Genomic DNA, 23,709 nt, shown 5'->3' with positions numbered 1-23,709 from the left:
CTCCGAAACTCCAAAACTCCAAAACTCCGAAACTCCGAAACTCCAAAACTCCGAAACTCCAAAACTCCAAAACTCCAAAACTCCGAAACTCCGAAACTCCAAAACTCCAAAACTCCGAAACTCCGAAACTCCAAAACTCCAAAACTCCAAAACTCCGAAACTCCGAAACTCTAAAACTCCAAAACTCCAAACTCCAAACTCCAAAACTCCGAAACTCGGAAACTCCAAAACTCCAAAACTCCGAAACTCCAAAACTCCAAAACTCCGAAACTCCGAAACTCGAAAACTCCAAAACTCCGAAACTCCAAAACTCCGAAACTCCGAAACTCCAAAACTGCAAAACTCCAAAACTCCGAAACTCCGAAACTCCAAAACTCCAAAACTCCGAAACTCCAAAACTCCAAAACTCCGAAACTCCGAAACTCCAAAACTCCAAAACTCCAAAACTCCGAAACTCCGAAACTCCAAAACTGCAAAACTCCGAAACTCCGAAACTCCGAAACTCCGAAACTCCAAAACTCCGAAACTCCAAAACTCCGAAACTCCGAAACTCCAAAACTCTGAAACTCCAAAACTCCAAAAACTCCAAAACTCCGAAACTCCGAAACTCCAAAACTCTGAAACTCCAAAACTCCGAAACTCCAAAACTCCGAAACTCCGAAACTCCAAAACTCCAAAACTCCAAAACTCCGAAACTCCGAAACTCCAAAACTGCAAAACTCCGAAACTCCGAAACTCCGAAACTCCAAAACTCCGAAACTCCAAAACTCCGAAACTCCGAAACTCCAAAACTCCAAAACTCTGAAACTCCAAAACTCCGAAACTCCAAAACTCCGAAACTCCGAAACTCCAAAACTCCAAAACTCCAAAACTCCGAAACTCCGAAACTCCAAAACTGCAAAACTCCGAAACTCCGAAACTCCAAAACTCTGAAACTCCAAAACTCCGAAACTCCGAAACTCCAAAACTCCAAAACTCCAAAGCTCCAAAACTCCGAAACTCCGAAACTCCGAAACTCCGAAACTCCAAAACTCCGAAACTCCGAAACTCCAAAACTCCGAAACTCCAAAACTCCAAAACTCCAAAACTCCAATACTCCAAAACTCCAAAACTCCAAAACTCCGAAACTCTGAAACTCCGAAACTCCGAAACTCCAAAACTCTAAAACTCCAAAACTCCGAAAATCCGAAACTCCAAAACTACAAAACTCCACAACTCCAAAACTCCGAAACTCCAAAACTCCAAAACTCCAATACTCCAAAACTCCGAAACTCTGAAACTCCGAAACTCCGAAACTCTAAAACTCCAAAACTCCAAAACTCCGAAACTCCGAAACTCCAAAACTCCAAAACTCCGAAACTCCGAAACTCCAAAACTCCAAAACTCCAAAACTCCGAAACTCCGAAACTCTAAAACTCCAAAACTCCAAACTCCAAACTCCAAAACTCCGAAACTCGGAAACTCCAAAACTCCAAAACTCCGAAACTCCAAAACTCCAAAACTCCGAAACTCCGAAACTCGAAAACTCCAAAACTCCGAAACTCCAAAACTCCGAAACTCCGAAACTCCAAAACTCCGAAACTACAAAACTCCAAAACTCCAAAACTCCGAAACTCCAAAACTCCAAAACTCCGAAACTCCGAAACTCCAAAACTCCGAAACTCCAAAACTCCAAAACTCCAAAACTCCAAAACTCCAAAACTCCGAAACTCCGAAACTCCAAAACTCCAAAACTCCAAAACTCCAAAACTCCGAAACTCCGAAACTCTAAAACTCCAAAACTCCGAAACTCCAAAACTCCGAAACTCCGAAACTCCGAAACTCCGAAACTCCAAAACTCCGAAACTCCAAAACTCCGAAACTCCAAAACTCCGAAACTCCAAAACTCTAAAACTCCAAAACTCCAAAACTCCAAAACTGCAAAACTCCAAAATTCCAAAACTCCGAAACTCCGAAACTCCAAAACTCCAACACTCCGAAACTCCGAAACTTCGAAACTCCAAAACTCCAAAACTCCGAAACTCCGAAACTCCGAAACTCCGAAACTCCAAAACTCCAAAACTCCAAAACTCCGAAACTCCAAAATTCCAAAACTCCAAAACTCCAAAACTCCAAAACTCCAAAACTCCAAAACTCCGAAATTCCAAAACTCCGAAACTCCAAAACTCCAAAACTCCAAAACTCCGAAACTCCAAAATTCCAAAACTCCAAAACTCCAAAACTCCAAAACTCCGAAACTCCAAAACTCCGAAACTCCAAAACTCCAAAACTCCAAAACTCCAAAACTCCAAAACTCCGAAACTCCGAAACTCCAAAACTCCAAAACTCCGAAACTCCAAAACTCCAAAACTCCGAAACTCCGAAACTCCAAAACTCCAAAACTCCGAAACTCCAAAACTCCAAAACTCCAAAACTGCAAAACTCCGAAACTCCAAAACTCCAAAACTCCAAAACTCCAAAACTCCGAAACTCCGAAACTCCAAAACTCCAAAACTCCGAAACTCCAAAACTCCAAAACTCCAAAACTCCAAAACTGCAAAACTCCAAAACTCCAAAACTCCGAAACTCCAAAACTCCAAAACTCCGAAACTCCGAAACTCCAAAACTCCAAAACTCCGAAACTCCAAAACTCCAAAACTCCAAAACTCCAAAACTCCAAAACTCCGAAACTCCGAAACTCCAAAACTCCGAAACTCCAAAACTCCAAAACTCCAAAACTGCAAAACTCCAAAACTCCGAAACTCCGAAACTCCAAAACTCCGAAACTCCGAAACTCCAAAACTCCAAAACTCCAAAACTCCGAAAATCCAAAACTCCGAAACTCCGAAACTCCAAAACTCCAAAACTCCAAAACTCCGAAACTCCAAAACTCCAAAAACTCCAAAACTCCGAAACTCCGAAACTCCAAAACTCTGAAACTCCAAAACTCCGAAACTCCAAAACTCCGAAACTCCGAAACTCCAAAACTCCAAAACTCCAAAACTGCAGAACTCCAAGACTCCAAAACTCCGAAACTCCAAAACTCCAAAACTCCGAAACTCCGAAACTCCAAAACTCCAAAACTCCGAAACTCCAAAACTCCAAAACTCCAAAACTCCAAAACTCCGAAACTCCGAAACTCCAAAACTCCAAAACTCCGAAACTCCAAAACTCCAAAACTCCAAAACTGCAAAACTCCAAAACTCCGAAACTCCGAAACTCCAAAACTCCGAAACTCCGAAACTCCAAAACTCCAAAACTCCAAAACTCCGAAACTCCAAAACTCCGAAACTCCGAAACTCCAAAACTCCAAAACTCCAAAACTCCGAAACTCCAAAACTCCAAAAACTCCAAAACTCCGAAACTCCGAAACTCCAAAACTCTGAAACTCCAAAACTCCGAAACTCCAAAACTCCGAAACTCCGAAACTCCAAAACTCCAAAACTCCAAAACTCCGAAACTCCGAAACTCCAAAACTGCAAAACTCCGAAACTCCGAAACTCCGAAACTCCAAAACTCCGAAACTCCAAAACTCCGAAACTCCGAAACTCCAAAACTCCAAAACTCTGAAACTCCAAAACTCCGAAACTCCAAAACTCCGAAACTCCGAAACTCCAAAACTCCAAAACTCCAAAACTCCGAAACTCCGAAACTCCAAAACTGCAAAACTCCGAAACTCCGAAACTCCGAAACTCCAAAACTCTGAAACTCCAAAACTCCGAAACTCCGAAACTCCAAAACTCCAAAACTCCAAAACTCCAAAACTCCGAAACTCCAAAACTCCGAAACTCCGAAACTCCAAAACTCCGAAACTCCGAAACTCCGAAACTCCAAAACTCCGAAACTCCAAAACTCCAAAACTCCGAAACTCCAAAACTCCGAATCTCCAAAACTCCAAAACTCCAAAACTCCAAAACTCCGAAACTCCAAAACTCCAAAACTCCAAAACTCCAAAACTCCAAAACTCCGAAACTCCGAAACTCCGAAACTCCAAAACTCCAAAACTCCAAAACTCCGGAACTCCGAAACTCCGAAACTCCGAAACTCCAAAACTCCAAAACTCCGAAACTCCGAAACTCCAAAACTCCAAAACTCCGAAACTCCAAAACTCCGAAACTCCGAAACTCCAAAACTCCAAAACTCCAAAACTCCAAAACTCCAAAACTCCAAAACTCCGAAACTCCAAAACTCCAAAACTCCAAAACTCCAAAACTCCGAAACTCGGAAACTCGGAAACTCCGAAACTCCGAAACTCCAAAACTCCAAAACTCCAAAACTCCGAAACTCCGAAACTCCGAAACTCCAAAACTCCAAAACTCCGAAACTCCAAAACTCCAAAACTCCAAAACTCCAAAACTCTAAAACTCCAAAACTCCAAAACTCCAAAACTCCAAAACTGCAAAACTCCAAAATTCCAAAACTCTAAAACTCCAAAACTGCAAAACTCCAAAACTCCAAAACTCCAAAACTCCAAAACTCCAAAACTCCAAAACTCCAAAACTCCGAAACTCCGAAACTCCAAAACTCCAAAACTCTGAAACTCCAAAACTCCGAAACTCCAAAACTCCGAAACTCCGAAACTCCAAAACTCCAAAACTCCAAAACTCCAAAACTCCGAAACTCCGAAACTCCAAAACTCCAAAACTCCGAAACTCCGAAACTCCGAAACTCCAAAACTCCGAAACTCCAAAACTCCGAAACTCCGAAACTCCAAAACTCCAAAACTCCAAAACTCCAAAACTCCAAAACTCCGAAACTCCGAAACTCCGAAACTCCGAAACTCCGAAACTCCAAAACTCCGAAACTCCAAAACTCCAAAACTCCAAAACTCCAATACTCCAAAACTCCAAAACTCCAAAACTCCGAAACTCTGAAACTCCGAAACTCCGAAACTCCAAAACTCTAAAACTCCAAAACTCCGAAAATCCGAAACTCCAAAACTACAAAACTCCACAACTCCAAAACTCCGAAACTCCAAAACTCCAAAACTCCAATACTCCAAAACTCCGAAACTCTGAAACTCCGAAACTCCGAAACTCTAAAACTCCAAAACTCCAAAACTCCGAAACTCCGAAACTCCAAAACTCCGAAACTCCGAAACTCCAAAACTACAAAACTCCAAAACTCCAAAACTCCGAAACTCCAAAACTCCAAAACTCCAATACTCCAAAACTCCGAAACTCCAAAACTCCAAAACTCCAAAACTCCAAACTCCAAAACTCCGATACTCCGAAACTCCAAAACTCCAAAACTCCGAAACTCCGAAACTCCAAAACTCCGAAACTCCAAAACTCCAAAACTCCAAAACTCCGAAACTCCAAAACTCCAAAGCTCCGAAACTCCGAAACTCCAAAACTCCGAAACTCCAAAACTCCAAAACTCCAAAACTCCGAAACTCCGAAACTCCAAAACTCCAAAACTCCGAAACTCCGAAACTCCAAAACTCTGAAACTCCAAAACTCCGAAACTCCAAAACTCCGAAACTCCGAAACTCCAAAACTCCAAAACTCCAAAACTCCGAAACTCCGAAACTCCAAAACTGCAAAACTCCGAAACTCCGAAACTCCGAAACTCCAAAACTCCAAAACTCCAAAACTCCGAAACTCCGAAACTCCAAAACTCCAAAACTCCAAAACTCCAAAACTCCGAAACTCCAAAACTCCAAAACTCCGAAACTCCGAAACTCCAAAACTCCGAAACTCCAAAACTCCAAAACTCCAAAACTCCGAAACTCCGAAACTCCAAAACTCCAAAACTCCGAAACTCCGAAACTCCAAAACTCCAAAACTCCAAAACTCCGAAACTCCGAAACTCTAAAACTCCAAAACTCCAAACTCCAAACTCCAAAACTCCGAAACTCGGAAACTCCAAAACTCCAAAACTCCGAAACTCCAAAACTCCAAAACTCCGAAACTCCGAAACTCGAAAACTCCAAAACTCCGAAACTCCAAAACTCCGAAACTCCGAAACTCCAAAACTGCAAAACTCCAAAACTCCGAAACTCCGAAACTCCAAAACTCCAAAACTCCGAAACTCCAAAACTCCAAAACTCCGAAACTCCGAAACTCCAAAACTCCAAAACTCCAAAACTCCGAAACTCCGAAACTCCAAAACTGCAAAACTCCGAAACTCCGAAACTCCGAAACTCCGAAACTCCAAAACTCCGAAACTCCAAAACTCCGAAACTCCGAAACTCCAAAACTCTGAAACTCCAAAACTCCAAAAACTCCAAAACTCCGAAACTCCGAAACTCCAAAACTCTGAAACTCCAAAACTCCGAAACTCCAAAACTCCGAAACTCCGAAACTCCAAAACTCCAAAACTCCAAAACTCCGAAACTCCGAAACTCCAAAACTGCAAAACTCCGAAACTCCGAAACTCCGAAACTCCAAAACTCCGAAACTCCAAAACTCCGAAACTCCGAAACTCCAAAACTCCAAAACTCTGAAACTCCAAAACTCCGAAACTCCAAAACTCCGAAACTCCGAAACTCCAAAACTCCAAAACTCCAAAACTCCGAAACTCCGAAACTCCAAAACTGCAAAACTCCGAAACTCCGAAACTCCAAAACTCTGAAACTCCAAAACTCCGAAACTCCGAAACTCCAAAACTCCAAAACTCCAAAGCTCCAAAACTCCGAAACTCCGAAACTCCGAAACTCCGAAACTCCAAAACTCCGAAACTCCGAAACTCCAAAACTCCGAAACTCCAAAACTCCAAAACTCCAAAACTCCAATACTCCAAAACTCCAAAACTCCAAAACTCCGAAACTCTGAAACTCCGAAACTCCGAAACTCCAAAACTCTAAAACTCCAAAACTCCGAAAATCCGAAACTCCAAAACTACAAAACTCCACAACTCCAAAACTCCGAAACTCCAAAACTCCAAAACTCCAATACTCCAAAACTCCGAAACTCTGAAACTCCGAAACTCCGAAACTCTAAAACTCCAAAACTCCAAAACTCCGAAACTCCGAAACTCCAAAACTCCAAAACTCCGAAACTCCGAAACTCCAAAACTCCAAAACTCCAAAACTCCGAAACTCCGAAACTCCGAAACTCTAAAACTCCAAAACTCCAAACTCCAAACTCCAAAACTCCGAAACTCGGAAACTCCAAAACTCCAAAACTCCGAAACTCCAAAACTCCAAAACTCCGAAACTCCGAAACTCGAAAACTCCAAAACTCCGAAACTCCAAAACTCCGAAACTCCGAAACTCCAAAACTCCGAAACTACAAAACTCCAAAACTCCAAAACTCCGAAACTCCAAAACTCCAAAACTCCGAAACTCCGAAACTCCAAAACTCCGAAACTCCAAAACTCCAAAACTCCAAAACTCCAAAACTCCGAAACTCCGAAACTCCAAAACTCCAAAACTCCAAAACTCCAAAACTCCGAAACTCCGAAACTCTAAAACTCCAAAACTCCGAAACTCCAAAACTCCGAAACTCCGAAACTCCGAAACTCCGAAACTCCAAAACTCCGAAACTCCAAAACTCCGAAACTCCAAAACTCCGAAACTCCAAAACTCTAAAACTCCAAAACTCCAAAACTCCAAAACTGCAAAACTCCAAAATTCCAAAACTCCGAAACTCCGAAACTCCAAAACTCCAACACTCCGAAACTCCGAAACTTCGAAACTCCAAAACTCCGAAACTCCGAAACTCCAAAACTGCAAAACTCCAAAACTCCGAAACTCCGAAACTCCGAAACTCCAAAACTCCAAAACTCCAAAACTCCAAAACTCCGAAACTCCGAAACTCCGAAACTCCAAAACTCCAAAACTCCAAAACTCCGAAACTCCGAAACTCCGAAACTCCAAAACTCCAAAACTCCGAAACTCCGAAACTCCAAAACTCCAAAACTCCGAAACTCCGAAACTCCGAAACTCCGAAACTCCGAAACTCCAAAACTCCAAAACTCCAAAACTCCGAAACTCCAAAATTCCAAAACTCCAAAACTCCAAAACTCCAAAACTCCAAAACTCCAAAACTCCGAAATTCCAAAACTCCGAAACTCCAAAACTCCAAAACTCCAAAACTCCGAAACTCCAAAATTCCAAAACTCCAAAACTCCAAAACTCCAAAACTCCGAAACTCCAAAACTCCGAAACTCCAAAACTCCAAAACTCCAAAACTCCAAAACTCCAAAACTCCGAAACTCCGAAACTCCAAAACTCCAAAACTCCGAAACTCCAAAACTCCAAAACTCCGAAACTCCGAAACTCCAAAACTCCAAAACTCCGAAACTCCAAAACTCCAAAACTCCAAAACTGCAAAACTCCAAAACTGCAAAACTCCGAAACTCCAAAACTCCAAAACTCCAAAACTCCAAAACTCCGAAACTCCGAAACTCCAAAACTCCAAAACTCCGAAACTCCAAAATTCCAAAACTCCAAAACTCCAAAACTGCAAAACTCCAAAACTCCAAAACTCCGAAACTCCAAAACTCCAAAACTCCGAAACTCCGAAACTCCAAAACTCCAAAACTCCGAAACTCCAAAACTCCAAAACTCCAAAACTCCAAAACTCCAAAACTCCGAAACTCCGAAACTCCAAAACTCCGAAACTCCAAAACTCCAAAACTCCAAAACTGCAAAACTCCAAAACTCCGAAACTCCGAAACTCCAAAACTCCGAAACTCCGAAACTCCAAAACTCCAAAACTCCAAAACTCCGAAAATCCAAAACTCCGAAACTCCGAAACTCCAAAACTCCAAAACTCCAAAACTCCGAAACTCCAAAACTCCAAAAACTCCAAAACTCCGAAACTCCGAAACTCCAAAACTCTGAAACTCCAAAACTCCGAAACTCCAAAACTCCGAAACTCCGAAACTCCAAAACTCCAAAACTCCAAAACTGCAGAACTCCAAAACTCCAAAACTCCGAAACTCCAAAACTCCAAAACTCCGAAACTCCGAAACTCCAAAACTCCAAAACTCCGAAACTCCAAAACTCCAAAACTCCAAAACTCCAAAACTCCGAAACTCCGAAACTCCAAAACTCCAAAACTCCGAAACTCCAAAACTCCAAAACTCCAAAACTGCAAAACTCCAAAACTCCGAAACTCCGAAACTCCAAAACTCCGAAACTCCGAAACTCCAAAACTCCAAAACTCCAAAACTCCGAAACTCCAAAACTCCGAAACTCCGAAACTCCAAAACTCCAAAACTCCAAAACTCCGAAACTCCAAAACTCCAAAAACTCCAAAACTCCGAAACTCCGAAACTCCAAAACTCTGAAACTCCAAAACTCCGAAACTCCAAAACTCCGAAACTCCGAAACTCCAAAACTCCAAAACTCCAAAACTCCGAAACTCCGAAACTCCAAAACTGCAAAACTCCGAAACTCCGAAACTCCGAAACTCCAAAACTCCGATACTCCAAAACTCCGAAACTCCGAAACTCCAAAACTCCAAAACTCTGAAACTCCAAAACTCCGAAACTCCAAAACTCCGAAACTCCGAAACTCCAAAACTCCAAAACTCCAAAACTCCGAAACTCCGAAACTCCAAAACTGCAAAACTCCGAAACTCCGAAACTCCGAAACTCCAAAACTCTGAAACTCCAAAACTCCGAAACTCCGAAACTCCAAAACTCCAAAACTCCAAAACTCCAAAACTCCGAAACTCCAAAACTCCGAAACTCCGAAACTCCAAAACTCCGAAACTCCGAAACTCCGAAACTCCAAAACTCCGAAACTCCAAAACTCCAAAACTCCGAAACTCCAAAACTCCGAATCTCCAAAACTCCAAAACTCCAAAACTCCAAAACTCCGAAACTCCAAAACTCCAAAACTCCAAAACTCCAAAACTCCAAAACTCCGAAACTCCGAAACTCCGAAACTCCAAAACTCCAAAACTCCAAAACTCCGGAACTCCGAAACTCCTAAACTCCGAAACTCCAAAACTCCAAAACTCCGAAACTCCGAAACTCCAAAACTCCAAAACTCCGAAACTCCAAAACTCCGAAACTCCGAAACTCCAAAACTCCAAAACTCCAAAACTCCAAAACTCCAAAACTCCAAAACTCCGAAACTCCAAAACTCCAAAACTCCAAAACTGCAGAACTCCAAAACTCCAAAACTCCGAAACTCCAAAACTCCAAAACTCCGAAACTCCGAAACTCCAAAACTCCAAAACTCCGAAACTCCAAAACTCCAAAACTCCAAAACTCCAAAACTCCGAAACTCCGAAACTCCAAAACTCCAAAACTCCGAAACTCCAAAACTCCAAAACTCCAAAACTGCAAAACTCCAAAACTCCGAAACTCCGAAACTCCAAAACTCCGAAACTCCGAAACTCCAAAACTCCAAAACTCCAAAACTCCGAAACTCCAAAACTCCGAAACTCCGAAACTCCAAAACTCCAAAACTCCAAAACTCCGAAACTCCAAAACTCCAAAAACTCCAAAACTCCGAAACTCCGAAACTCCAAAACTCTGAAACTCCAAAACTCCGAAACTCCAAAACTCCGAAACTCCGAAACTCCAAAACTCCAAAACTCCAAAACTCCGAAACTCCGAAACTCCAAAACTGCAAAACTCCGAAACTCCGAAACTCCGAAACTCCAAAACTCCGAAACTCCAAAACTCCGAAACTCCGAAACTCCAAAACTCCAAAACTCTGAAACTCCAAAACTCCGAAACTCCAAAACTCCGAAACTCCGAAACTCCAAAACTCCAAAACTCCAAAACTCCGAAACTCCGAAACTCCAAAACTGCAAAACTCCGAAACTCCGAAACTCCGAAACTCCAAAACTCTGAAACTCCAAAACTCCGAAACTCCGAAACTCCAAAACTCCAAAACTCCAAAACTCCAAAACTCCGAAACTCCAAAACTCCGAAACTCCGAAACTCCAAAACTCCGAAACTCCGAAACTCCGAAACTCCAAAACTCCGAAACTCCAAAACTCCAAAACTCCGAAACTCCAAAACTCCGAATCTCCAAAACTCCAAAACTCCAAAACTCCAAAACTCCGAAACTCCAAAACTCCAAAACTCCAAAACTCCAAAACTCCAAAACTCCGAAACTCCGAAACTCCGAAACTCCAAAACTCCAAAACTCCAAAACTCCGGAACTCCGAAACTCCTAAACTCCGAAACTCCAAAACTCCAAAACTCCGAAACTCCGAAACTCCAAAACTCCAAAACTCCGAAACTCCAAAACTCCGAAACTCCGAAACTCCAAAACTCCAAAACTCCAAAACTCCAAAACTCCAAAACTCCAAAACTCCGAAACTCCAAAACTCCAAAACTCCAAAACTCCAAAACTCCGAAACTCGGAAACTCGGAAACTCCGAAACTCCGAAACTCCAAAACTCCAAAACTCCAAAACTCCGAAACTCCGAAACTCCGAAACTCCAAAACTCCAAAACTCCGAAACTCCAAAACTCCAAAACTCCAAAACTCCAAAACTCTAAAACTCCAAAACTCCAAAACTCCAAAACTCCAAAACTGCAAAACTCCAAAATTCCAAAACTCTAAAACTCCAAAACTGCAAAACTCCAAAACTCCAAAACTCCAAAACTCCAAAACTCCAAAACTCCAAAACTCCGAAACTCCGAAACTCCAAAACTCCAAAACTCTGAAACTCCAAAACTCCGAAACTCCAAAACTCCGAAACTCCGAAACTCCAAAACTCCAAAACTCCAAAACTCCAAAACTCCGAAACTCCGAAACTCCAAAACTCCAAAACTCCGAAACTCCGAAACTCCGAAACTCCAAAACTCCGAAACTCCAAAACTCCGAAACTCCGAAACTCCAAAACTCCAAAACTCCAAAACTCCAAAACTCCAAAACTCCGAAACTCCGAAACTCCGAAACTCCGAAACTCCGAAACTCCAAAACTCCGAAACTCCAAAACTCCAAAACTCCAAAACTCCAATACTCCAAAACTCCAAAACTCCAAAACTCCGAAACTCTGAAACTCCGAAACTCCGAAACTCCAAAACTCTAAAACTCCAAAACTCCGAAAATCCGAAACTCCAAAACTACAAAACTCCACAACTCCAAAACTCCGAAACTCCAAAACTCCAAAACTCCAATACTCCAAAACTCCGAAACTCTGAAACTCCGAAACTCCGAAACTCTAAAACTCCAAAACTCCAAAACTCCGAAACTCCGAAACTCCAAAACTCCGAAACTCCGAAACTCCAAAACTACAAAACTCCAAAACTCCAAAACTCCGAAACTCCAAAACTCCAAAACTCCAATACTCCAAAACTCCGAAACTCCAAAACTCCAAAACTCCAAAACTCCAAACTCCAAAGCTCCGATACTCCGAAACTCCAAAACTCCAAAACTCCGAAACTCCGAAACTCCAAAACTCCGAAACTCCAAAACTCCAAAACTCCAAAACTCCGAAACTCCAAAACTCCAAAGCTCCGAAACTCCGAAACTCCAAAACTCCGAAACTCCAAAACTCCAAAACTCCAAAACTCCGAAACTCCGAAACTCCAAAACTCCAAAACTCCGAAACTCCGAAACTCCAAAACTCTGAAACTCCAAAACTCCGAAACTCCAAAACTCCGAAACTCCGAAACTCCAAAACTCCAAAACTCCAAAACTCCGAAACTCCGAAACTCCAAAACTGCAAAACTCCGAAACTCCGAAACTCCGAAACTCCAAAACTCCAAAACTCCAAAACTCCGAAACTCCGAAACTCCAAAACTCCAAAACTCCAAAACTCCAAAACTCCGAAACTCCAAAACTCCAAAACTCCGAAACTCCGAAACTCCAAAACTCCGAAACTCCAAAACTCCAAAACTCCAAAACTCCGAAACTCCGAAACTCCAAAACTCCAAAACTCCGAAACTCCGAAACTCCAAAACTCCAAAACTCCAAAACTCCGAAACTCCGAAACTCTAAAACTCCAAAACTCCAAACTCCAAACTCCAAAACTCCGAAACTCGGAAACTCCAAAACTCCAAAACTCCGAAACTCCAAAACTCCAAAACTCCGAAACTCCGAAACTCGAAAACTCCAAAACTCCGAAACTCCAAAACTCCGAAACTCCGAAACTCCAAAACTGCAAAACTCCAAAACTCCGAAACTCCGAAACTCCAAAACTCCAAAACTCCGAAACTCCAAAACTCCAAAACTCCGAAACTCCGAAACTCCAAAACTCCAAAACTCCAAAACTCCGAAACTCCGAAACTCCAAAACTGCAAAACTCCGAAACTCCGAAACTCCGAAACTCCGAAACTCCAAAACTCCGAAACTCCAAAACTCCGAAACTCCGAAACTCCAAAACTCTGAAACTCCAAAACTCCAAAAACTCCAAAACTCCGAAACTCCGAAACTCCAAAACTCTGAAACTCCAAAACTCCGAAACTCCAAAACTCCGAAACTCCGAAACTCCAAAACTCCAAAACTCCAAAACTCCGAAACTCCGAAACTCCAAAACTGCAAAACTCCGAAACTCCGAAACTCCGAAACTCCAAAACTCCGAAACTCCAAAACTCCGAAACTCCGAAACTCCAAAACTCCAAAACTCTGAAACTCCAAAACTCCGAAACTCCAAAACTCCGAAACTCCGAAACTCCAAAACTCCAAAACTCCAAAACTCCGAAACTCCGAAACTCCAAAACTGCAAAACTCCGAAACTCCGAAACTCCAAAACTCTGAAACTCCAAAACTCCGAAACTCCGAAACTCCAAAACTCCAAAACTCCAAAACTCCAAAACTCCGAAACTCCGAAACTCCGAAACTCCGAAACTCCAAAACTCCGAAACTCCGAAACTCCAAAACTCCGAAACTCCAAAACTCCAAAACTCCAAAACTCCAATACTCCAAAACTCCAAAACTCCAAAACTCCGAAACTCTGAAACTCCGAAACTCCGAAACTCCAAAACTCTAAAACTCCAAAACTCCGAAAATCCGAAACTCCAAAACTACAAAACTCCACAACTCCAAAACTCCGAAACTCCAAAACTCCAAAACTCCAATACTCCAAAACTCCGAAACTCTGAAACTCCGAAACTCCGAAACTCTAAAACTCCAAAACTCCAAAACTCCGAAACTCCGAAACTCCAAAACTCCAAAACTCCGAAACTCCGAAACTCCAAAACTCCAAAACTCCAAAACTCCGAAACTCCGAAACTCTAAAACTCCAAAACTCCAAACTCCAAACTCCAAAACTCCGAAACTCGGAAACTCCAAAACTCCAAAACTCCGAAACTCCAAAACTCCAAAACTCCGAAACTCCGAAACTCGAAAACTCCAAAACTCCGAAACTCCAAAACTCCGAAACTCCGAAACTCCAAAACTGCAAAACTCCAATACTCCGAAACTCCGAAACTCCAAAACTCCAAAACTCCGAAACCCCAAAACTCCAAAACTCCGAAACTCCGAAACTCCAAAACTCCAAAACTCCAAAACTCCGAAACTCCGAAACTCCAAAACTGCAAAACTCCGAAACTCCGAAACTCCGAAACTCCGAAACTCCAAAACTCCGAAACTCCAAAACTCCGAAACTCCGAAACTCCAAAACTCTGAAACTCCAAAACTCCAAAAACTCCAAAACTCCGAAACTCCGAAACTCCAAAACTCTGAAACTCCAAAACTCCGAAACTCCAAAACTCCGAAACTCCGAAACTCCAAAACTCCAAAACTCCAAAACTCCGAAACTCCGAAACTCCAAAACTGCAAAACTCCGAAACTCCGAAACTCCGAAACTCCAAAACTCCGAAACTCCAAAACTCCGAAACTCCGAAACTCCAAAACTCCAAAACTCTGAAACTCCAAAACTCCGAAACTCCAAAACTCCGAAACTCCGAAACTCCAAAACTCCAAAACTCCAAAACTCCGAAACTCCGAAACTCCAAAACTGCAAAACTCCGAAACTCCGAAACTCCGAAACTCCAAAACTCTGAAACTCCAAAACTCCGAAACTCCGAAACTCCAAAACTCCAAAACTCCAAAACTCCAAAACTCCGAAACTCCGAAACTCCGAAACTCCGAAACTCCAAAACTCCGAAACTCCGAAACTCCAAAACTCCGAAACTCCAAAACTCCAAAACTCCAAAACTCCAATACTCCAAAACTCCAAAACTCCAAAACTCCGAAACTCTGAAACTCCGAAACTCCGAAACTCCAAAACTCTAAAACTCCAAAACTCCGAAAATCCGAAACTCCAAAACTACAAAACTCCACAACTCCAAAACTCCGAAACTCCAAAACTCCAAAACTCCAATACTCCAAAACTCCGAAACTCTGAAACTCCGAAACTCCGAAACTCTAAAACTCCAAAACTCCAAAACTCCGAAACTCCGAAACTCCAAAACTACAACACTCCAAAACTCCGAAACTCCAAAACTCCAAAACTCCAATACTCCAAAACTCCGAAACTCCAAAACTCCAAAACTCCAAAGCTCCAAAACTCCAAAACTCCAAAACTGCAAAACTCCGATACTCCGAAACTCCAAAACTCCAAAACTCCGAAACTCCGAAACTCCGAAACTCCAAAACTCCGAAACTCCAAAACTCCAAAACTCCAAAACTCCGAAACTCCAAAACTCCAAAACTCCGAAACTCCGAAACTCCAAAACTCCGAAACTCCAAAACTCCAAAACTCCGAAACTCCGAAACTCCAAAACTCCAAAACTCCGAAACTCCGAAACTCCAAAACTCCAAAACTCCAAAACTCCGAAACTCCGAAACTCTAAAACTCCAAAACTCCAAACTCCAAACTCCAAAACTCCGAAACTCGGAAACTCCAAAACTCCAAAACTCCGAAACTCCAAAACTCCAAAACTCCGAAACTCCGAAACTCGAAAACTCCAAAACTCCGAAACTCCAAAACTCCGAAACTCCGAAACTCCAAAACTGCAAAACTCCAAAACTCCGAAACTCCGAAACTCCAAAACTCCAAAACTCCGAAACTCCAAAACTCCAAAACTCCGAAACTCCGAAACTCCAAAACTCCAAAACTCCAAAACTCCGAAACTCCGAAACTCCAAAACTGCAAAACTCCGAAACTCCGAAACTCCGAAACTCCGAAACTCCAAAACTCCGAAACTCCAAAACTCCGAAACTCCGAAACTCCAAAACTCCAAAACTCCAAAACTCCGAAACTCCAAAACTCCAAAACTCCCAAACTCCGAAACTCCAAAACTCCAAAACTCCAAAACTCCAAAACTCCGAAACTCCAAAACTCCAAAACTCCAAAACTCCAAAACTCCAAAACTCCGAAACTCCGAAACTCCAAAACTCCGAAACTCCGAAACTCCGAAACTCCAAAACTCCGAAACTCCAAAACTCCAAAACTCCGAAACTCTAAAACTGCGAAACTCCAAAACTCCAAAACTCCGAAACTCCAAAACTCCGAATCTCCAAAACTCCAAAACTCCAAAACTCCAAAACTCCGAAACTCCAAAACTCCAAAACTCCAAAACTCCAAAACTCCAAAACTCCGAAACTCCGAAACTCCGAAACTCCAAAACTCCAAAACTCCAAAACTCCGGAACTCCGAAACTCCTAAACTCCGAAACTCCAAAACTCCAAAACTCCGAAACTCCGAAACTCCAAAACTCCAAAACTCCGAAACTCCAAAACTCCGAAACTCCGAAACTCCAAAACTCCAAAACTCCAAAACTCCAAAACTCCAAAACTCCAAAACTCCGAAACTCCAAAACTCCAAAACTCCAAAACTCCAAAACTCCGAAACTCGGAAACTCGGAAACTCCGAAACTCCGAAACTCCAAAACTCCAAAACTCCAAAACTCCGAAACTCCAAAACTCCAAAACTCCGAAACTCCGAAACTCCAAAACTCCAAAACTCCGAAACTCCAAAACTCCAAAACTCCAAAACTCCAAAACTCTAAAACTCCAAAACTCCAAAACTCCAAAACTCCAAAACTGCAAAACTCCAAAATTCCAAAACTCTAAAACTCCAAAACTGCAAAACTCCAAAACTCCAAAACTCCAAAACTCCAAAACTCCAAAACTCCAAAACTCCAAAACTCCGAAACTCCGAAACTCCAAAACTCCAAAACTCTGAAACTCCAAAAGTCCGAAACTCCAAAACTCCGAAACTCCGAAACTCCAAAACTCCAAAACTCCAAAACTCCAAAACTCCGAAACTCCGAAACTCCAAAACTGCAAAACTCCGAAACTCCGAAACTCCGAAACTCCAAAACTCCGAAACTCCAAAACTCCGAAACTCCGAAACTCCAAAACTCCAAAACTCCAAAACTCCAAAACTCCAAAACTCCGAAACTCCGAAACTCCGAAACTCCGAAACTCCAAAACTCCGAAACTCCAAAACTCCGAAAATCCGAAACTCCAAAACTACAAAACTCCACAACTCCAAAACTCCGAAACTCCAAAACTCCAAAACTCCAATACTCCAAAACTCCGAAACTCTGAAACTCCGAAACTCCGAAACTCTAAAACTCCAAAACTCCAAAACTCCGAAACTCCGAAACTCCAAAACTCCGAAACTCCAAAACTACAAAACTCCAAAACTCCAAAACTCCGAAACTCCAAAACTCCAAAACTCCAATACTCCAAAACTCCGAAACTCCAAAACTCCAAAACTCCAAAACTCCAAAACTCCAAACTCCAAAACTCCGATACTCCGAAACTCCAAAACTCCAAAACTCCGAAACTCCGAAACTCCAAAACTCCGAAACTCCAAAACTCCAAAACTCCAAAACTCCGAAACTCCAAAACTCCAAAACTCCGAAACTCCAAAACTCCGAAACTCCGAAACTCCGAAACTCCAAAACTCCAAAACTCCGAAACTCCAAAACTCCAAAACTCCAAAACTCCAAAACTCCGAAACTCCGAAACTCCAAAACTCCAAAACTCCGAAACTCCAAAACTCCAAAACTCCAAAACTGCAAAACTCCAAAACTCCGAAACTCCGAAACTCCAAAACTCCGAAACTCCGAAACTCCAAAACTCCAAAACTCCAAAACTCCGAAACTCCAAAACTCCGAAACTCCGAAACTCCAAAACTCCAAAACTCCAAAACTCCGAAACTCCAAAACTCCAAAAACTCCAAAACTCCGAAACTCCGAAACTCCAAAACTCCGAAACTCCAAAACTCTGAAACTCCAAAACTCCGAAACTCCGAAACTCCAAAACTCCAAAACTCCAAAACTCCAAAACTCCGAAACTCCAAAACTCCGAAACTCCGAAACTCCAAAACTCCAAAAACTCCAAAACTCCGAAACTCCGAAACTCCAAAACTCCGAAACTCCAAAACTCTGAAACTCCAAAACTCCGAAACTCCGAAACTCCAAAACTCCAAAACTCCAAAACTCCAAAACTCCGAAACTCCAAAACTCCGAAACTCCGAAACTCCAAAACTCCGAAACTCCGAAACTCCGAAACTCCAAAACTCCGAAACTCCAAAACTCCAAAACTCCGAAACTCCAAAACTCCGAATCTCCAAAACTCCAAAACTCCAAAACTCCAAAACTCCGAAACTCCAAAACTCCAAAACTCCAAAACTCCAAAACTCCAAAACTCCAAAACTCCGAAACTCCGAAACTCCGAAACTCCAAAACTCCAAAACTCCAAAACTCCGGAACTCCGAAACTCCTAAACTCCGAAACTCCAAAACTCCAAAACTCCGAAACTCCGAAACTCCAAAACTCCAAAACTCCGAAACTCCAAAACTCCAAAACTCCAAAACTCCAAAACTCCGAAACTCTGAAACTCCGAAACTCCGAAACTCCAAAACTCTAAAACTCCAAAACTCCGAAAATCCGAAACTCCAAAACTACAAAACTCCACAACTCCAAAACTCCGAAACTCCAAAACTCCAAAACTCCAATACTCCAAAACTCCGAAACTCTGAAACTCCGAAACTCCGAAACTCTAAAACTCCAAAACTCCAAAACTCCGAAACTCCGAAACTCCAAAACTACAACACTCCAAAACTCCGAAACTCCAAAACTCCAAAACTCCAATACTCCGAAACTCCGAAACTCCAAAACTACAACACTCCAAAACTCCGAAACTCCAAAACTCCAAAACTCCAATACTCCAAAACTCCGAAACTCCAAAACTCCAAAACTCCAAAGCTCCAAAACTCCAAAACTCCAAAACTCCAAAACTCCGATACTCCGAAACTCCAAAACTCCAAAACTCCGAAACTCCGAAACTCCAAAACTCCGAAACTCCAAAACTCCAAAACTCCAAAACTCCGAAACTCCAAAACTCCAAAACTCCGAAACTCCGAAACTCCAAAACTCCGAAACTCCAAAACTCCAAAACTCCGAAACTCCGAAACTCCAAAACTCCAAAACTCCGAAACTCCGAAACTCCAAAACTCCAAAACTCCAAAACTCCGAAACTCCGAAACTCTAAAACTCCAAAACTCCAAACTCCAAACTCCAAAACTCCGAAACTCGGAAACTCCAAAACTCCAAAACTCCGAAACTCCAAAACTCCAAAACTCCGAAACTCCGAAACTCGAAAACTCCAAAACTCCGAAACTCCAAAACTCCGAAACTCCGAAACTCCAAAACTGCAAAACTCCAAAACTCCGAAACTCCGAAACTCCAAAACTCCAAAACTCCGAAACTCCAAAACTCCAAAACTCCGAAACTCCGAAACTCCAAAACTCCAAAACTCCAAAACTCCGAAACTCCGAAACTCCAAAACTGCAAAACTCCGAAACTCCGAAACTCCGAAACTCCGAAACTCCAAAACTCCGAAACTCCAAAACTCCGAAACTCCGAAACTCCAAAACTCCAAAACTCCAAAACTCCGAAACTCCAAAACTCCAAAACTCCCAAACTCCGAAACTCCAAAACTCCAAAACTCCAAAACTCCAAAACTCCGAAACTCCAAAACTCCAAAACTCCAAAACTCCAAAACTCCAAAACTCCGAAACTCCGAAACTCCAAAACTCCGAAACTCCGAAACTCCGAAACTCCAAAACTCCGAAACTCCAAAACTCCAAAACTCCGAAACTCTAAAACTGCGAAACTCCAAAACTCCAAAACTCCGAAACTCCAAAACTCCGAATCTCCAAAACTCCAAAACTCCAAAACTCCAAAACTCCGAAACTCCAAAACTCCAAAACTCCAAAACTCCAAAACTCCAAAACTCCGAAACTCCGAAACTCCGAAACTCCAAAACTCCAAAACTCCAAAACTCCGGAACTCCGAAACTCCTAAACTCCGAAACTCCAAAACTCCAAAACTCCGAAACTCCGAAACTCCAAAACTCCAAAACTCCGAAACTCCAAAACTCCGAAACTCCGAAACTCCAAAACTCCAAAACTCCAAAACTCCAAAACTCCAAAACTCCAAAACTCCGAAACTCCAAAACTCCAAAACTCCAAAACTCCAAAACTCCGAAACTCGGAAACTCGGAAACTCCGAAACTCCGAAACTCCAAAACTCCAAAACTCCAAAACTCCGAAACTCCAAAACTCCAAAACTCCGAAACTCCGAAACTCCAAAACTCCAAAACTCCGAAACTCCAAAACTCCAAAACTCCAAAACTCCAAAACTCTAAAACTCCAAAACTCCAAAACTCCAAAACTCCAAAACTGCAAAACTCCAAAATTCCAAAACTCTAAAACTCCAAAACTGCAAAACTCCAAAACTCCAAAACTCCAAAACTCCAAAACTCCAAAACTCCAAAACTCCGAAACTCCGAAACTCCAAAACTCCAAAACTCTGAAACTCCAAAACTCCGAAACTCCAAAACTCCGAAACTCCGAAACTCCAAAACTCCAAAACTCCAAAACTCCAAAACTCCGAAACTCCGAAACTCCAAAACTGCAAAACTCCGAAACTCCGAAACTCCGAAACTCCAAAACTCCGAAACTCCAAAACTCCGAAACTCCGAAACTCCAAAACTCCAAAACTCCAAAACTCCAAAACTCCAAAACTCCGAAACTCCGAAACTCCGAAACTCCGAAACTCCGAAACTCCAAAACTCCGAAACTCCAAAACTCCAATACTCCAAAACTCCAAAACTCCAAAACTCCGAAAATCTGAAACTCCGAAACTCCGAAACTCCAAAACTCTAAAACTCCAAAACTCCGAAAATCCGAAACTCCAAAACTACAAAACTCCACAACTCCAAAACTCCGAAACTCCAAAACTCCAAAACTCCAATACTCCAAAACTCCGAAACTCTGAAACTCCGAAACTCCGAAACTCTAAAACTCCAAAACTCCAAAACTCCGAAACTCCGAAACTCCAAAACTCCGAAACTCCGAAACTCCAAAACTACAAAACTCCAAAACTCCAAAACTCCGAAACTCCAAAACTCCAAAACTCCAATACTCCAAAACTCCGAAACTCCAAAACTCCAAAACTCCAAAACTCCAAACTCCAAAACTCCGATACTCCGAAACTCCAAAACTCCGAAACTCCGAAACTCCAAAACTCCAAAACTCCGAAACTCCAAAACTCCAAAACTCCAAAACTCCAAAACTCCGAAACTCCGAAACTCCAAAACTCCAAAACTCCGAAACTCCAAAACTCCAAAACTCCAAAACTGCAAAACTCCAAAACTCCGAAACTCCGAAACTCCAAAACTCCGAAACTCCGAAACTCCAAAACTCCAAAACTCCAAAACTCCGAAACTCCAAAACTCCGAAACTCCGAAACTCCAAAACTCCAAAACTCCAAAACTCCGAAACTCCAAAACTCCAAAAACTCCAAAACTCCGAAACTCCGAAACTCCAAAACTCTGAAACTCCAAAACTCCGAAACTCCAAAACTCCGAAACTCCGAAACTCCAAAACTCCAAAACTCCAAAACTCCGAAACTCCGAAACTCCAAAACTGCAAAACTCCGAAACTCCGAAACTCCGAAACTCCAAAACTCCGAAACTCCAAAACTCCGAAACTCCGAAACTCCAAAACTCCAAAACTCTGAAACTCCAAAACTCCGAAACTCCAAAACTCCGAAACTCCGAAACTCCAAAACTCCAAAACTCCAAAACTCCGAAACTCCGAAACTCCAAAACTGCAAAACTCCGAAACTGCGAAACTCCGAAACTCCAAAACTCTGAAACTCCAAAACTCCGAAACTCCGAAACTCCAAAACTCCAAAACTCCAAAACTCCAAAACTCCGAAACTCCAAAACTCCGAAACTCCGAAACTCCAAAACTCCGAAACTCCGAAACTCCGAAACTCCAAAACTCCGAAACTCCAAAACTCCAAAACTCCGAAACTCCAAAACTCCGAATCTCCAAAACTCCAAAACTCCAAAACTCCAAAACTCCGAAACTCCAAAACTCCAAAACTCCAAAACTCCAAAACTCCAAAACTCCGAAACTCCGAAACTCCGAAACTCCAAAACTCCAAAACTCCAAAACTCCGGAACTCCGAAACTCCTAAACTCCGAAACTCCAAAACTCCAAAACTCCGAAACTCCGAAACTCCAAAACTCCAAAACTCCGAAACTCCAAAACTCCGAAACTCCGAAACTCCAAAACTCCAAAACTCCAAAACTCCAAAACTCCAAAACTCCAAAACTCCGAAACTCCAAAACTCCAAAACTCCAAAACTCCAAAACTCCGAAACTCGGAAACTCGGAAACTCCGAAACTCCGAAACTCCAAAACTCCAAAACTCCAAAACTCCGAAACTCCGAAACTCCGAAACTCCGAAACTCCAAAACTCCAAAACTCCGAAACTCCAAAACTCCAAAACTCCAAAACTCCAAAACTCTAAAACTCCAAAACTCCAAAACTCCAAAACTCCAAAACTGCAAAACTCCAAAATTCCAAAACTCTAAAACTCCAAAACTGCAAAACTCCAAAACTCCAAAACTCCAAAACTCCAAAACTCCAAAACTCCAAAACTCCGAAACTCCGAAACTCCAAAACTCTGAAACTCCAAAACTCCGAAACTCCAAAACTCCGAAACTCCGAAACTCCAAAACTCCAAAACTCCAAAACTCCAAAACTCCGAAACTCCGAAACTCCAAAACTCCAAAACTCCGAAACTCCGAAACTCCGAAACTCCAAAACTCCGAAACTCCAAAACTCCGAAACTCCGAAACTCCAAAACTCCAAAACTCCAAAACTCCAAAACTCCGAAACTCCGAAACTCCGAAACTCCGAAACTCCGAAACTCCAAAACTCCGAAACTCCAAAACTCCAAAACTCCAAAACTCCAATACTCCAAAACTCCAAAACTCCAAAACTCCGAAACACTGAAACTCCGAAACTCCGAAACTCCAAAACTCTAAAACTCCAAAACTCCGAAAATTCGAAACTCCAAAACTACAAAACTCCACAACTCCAAAACTCCGAAACTCCAAAACTCCAAAACTCCAATACTCCAAAACTCCGAAACTCTGAAACTCCGAAACTCCGAAACTCTAAAACTCCAAAACTCCAAAACTCCGAAACTCCGAAACTCCAAAACTCCGAAACTCCGAAACTCCAAAACTACAAAACTCCAAAACTCCAAAACTCCGAAACTCCAAAACTCCAAAACTCCAATACTCCAAAACTCCGAAACTCCAAAACTCCAAAACTCCAAAACTCCAAACTCCAAAACTCCGATACTCCGAAACTCCAAAACTCCAAAACTCCGAAACTCCGAAACTCCAAAACTCCGAAACTCCAAAACTCCAAAACTCCAAAACTCCGAAACTCCAAAACTCCAAAGCTCCGAAACTCCGAAACTCCAAAACTCCGAAACTCCAAAACTCCAAAACTCCAAAACTCCGAAACTCCGAAACTCCAAAACTCCAAAACTCCGAAACTCCGAAACTCCAAAACTCTGAAACTCCAAAACTCCGA

Source organism: Amblyomma mixtum, unplaced genomic scaffold (genome assembly GCF_055824585.1).
Source record: "Amblyomma mixtum isolate Tamu unplaced genomic scaffold, ASM5582458v1 scaffold_12, whole genome shotgun sequence".
Classification (NCBI taxonomy): domain Eukaryota; kingdom Metazoa; phylum Arthropoda; class Arachnida; order Ixodida; family Ixodidae; genus Amblyomma; species Amblyomma mixtum.
The sequence above is the reverse complement of the archived record's forward strand: the minus strand, read 5'-3'. Positions refer to the sequence as shown.